The following is a 2269-nucleotide window of genomic DNA, read 5'->3' as shown; positions in this document are numbered from 1 at the left end:
ATGTAGGGGATTTCAATGAAAGAGTAAATAATCATTGATGACAAATGCATCTAGTTTTCTCCTAATCTTGTCAGTTGTTCCAAAGCTCCTTAAAGCTGTGATTCTCCCAGATACAGCCATTTAAAAAAGAAAGAAAAAGAACTTTTAGACCTTGGGTAAGTCTCTTAGTTTCTAAAGATCTTTTTATCTCACTCCAAAGTCTAGGGAATGACTAAATAATCCAAAATTCTATGATTCCTTATTTTTCTCTTCTTACCCTCTGTAATTCTACATTGATTATTTTACCAAAAAAAAATAATAATAATAAAACCATGAATTCCAATTCTAAATTCTTTAACATAAGAATATTCTTCAAAGGACTTAACTGTGAGGGTTCACTTCCCACCCCTGACTGGAGACTAGAGACGTAGGGAGCCCTGTTTACTCCCACCCACGGTGTCCAGGAGGTTCTAAGGCAACCCAACTTTCAGCCCAACCATGAAGACTTTAATTGCATTGAAAACTCTATAATGATACGTATGATAATTTTATAAATTGCATAGGAAAAAAATTGGTTTTCATAAATATTAAAAGAAAGGACAGCTTCCCTGAAAAATAATTTAAGAGTTTTCAGATTTCTGCAGAAACTCCATTGAAAACATAAAGATACCAGATAAGAAGCTCAAATAGATTTTTATAAAACTGAGAAGTTAGTGTTTCTACTTCAAAAAAGAAAATCTACCTAGTAAAGAAAATATCATGGACATATTTAATAAAACACAAGTATCACAAAAAAATGTCAACTGGCCATTCAGCTGGCATCCAAAGGAACTATTTGCAAAATTCCTCATAGGATTGGGGCTTTCATCACAGCAGTTAACCTCCCTCCCCCACCTCATGTGACCCCAGCAATTGCTGCATCCCTCCTAAGAAGCATCCCTCCTAAGGCAATTATAGTAGGTCTTATAGTTTGGCTGTTCTTCCAGCTCTTACTACTTCTTCTCTAAGAGTGTAAACTAGCAGAAAAGTAGCCCTTTTGATTCACCTTGGGGAAATGTCTGAGGTAGACACATGTGTGCACATCAGAAGATCACAGACATTTGGAAGAAGAAAGGGAGCTAAATTGAAAGGATGTATTGACAGGCTATTTGCCATGTGCCAGAGTTGAGCCAAGTACTTTATCTGCATTAACCCATTTAATAATCACAAAACCTCATCAGGCAGGAACATCTATTATGATACCCTTTTTACAGATAGAGAAACAAAAGGGACAGGAGACTAAATATGACCCCTATCACATAGCCAAAAAGTAACAGCTGCAGTGTAAGCCCAGGCCTCCGGCTTCGGGAGTGTGTGCTCTTAACCCCTCTGCTGGTCCACTTCCTAAAAAGAAAAGATACGTGAGCAAAGGAAGCCCCAGTACCCAGCTCTGAAAAAAATGGTGGGTTTCTGGGTCTGCCTGTGATCAGTTTGTCCTCCTTAGTCCATAGGTTACCTTGAACCAAGTCTAGCTAACCAGATGAATTAATCGAACACATATAAAATCTTTAGAAAGGGAAGTTACAAATACTTCAGCATATGAGCATCAGCCTACACAGGCTGATTTCACACATAATGAAAACATCCAGTTCTCTAAACTGGACCTGTATCTCAAAATGCTTTTTACTAATTGATTAATTGACTGATTGATGAGAGGAAGCCTATTAATCTTTTATTTTTTGAGCCCCAGCTTCATTTATAGTCAGGTACTTCAACATCCCACTGTTAGCAATTCATCGAACCAATACACAAAATAAGCAAAGCTGTGAAAAAACTCAACAGAACCATCAACCAACACGATCTAATTGACATTTATAGAAAACTACAGCCAACTCAGTAAAATAGTTTTTTTTTTTAAGCAATCATGAAATATTCAACAATATAGACCATACTCTGGGTCATAAATAAACCCGAACAAATTTAAAATAATTGAAATCACACAGCATAAATTCTCTGACCATAATGGATCAAATTATGGTTGAGTTCAGTCAAGCTACTCAGCCAAGCAACATTATGCTATTTTTGCTTTATTTTGATATCATTTTTATGAAATAAAATATTGCCATACTTTTCTTCCGACTGATATCAAGTGTCACTTTTTAAATCTCCTAAATAGCCAAAAATATTTCTTCCAGCACTTCCTTGAAGCCTGATATCTCACATAAATGATTCTTTTTTAATTCATAATTTTTGCACTTAATCTTTTCTTGCCAGAGACACCTTTATTTCTCTGTTCTCTACCCAAAGCTTC

Source organism: Phoca vitulina, unplaced genomic scaffold, assembly GCF_004348235.1.
Source record: "Phoca vitulina isolate PV1807 unplaced genomic scaffold, GSC_HSeal_1.0 scaffold63, whole genome shotgun sequence".
NCBI classification, from domain to species: domain Eukaryota; kingdom Metazoa; phylum Chordata; class Mammalia; order Carnivora; family Phocidae; genus Phoca; species Phoca vitulina.
This window is presented reverse-complemented; position numbering follows the sequence as displayed.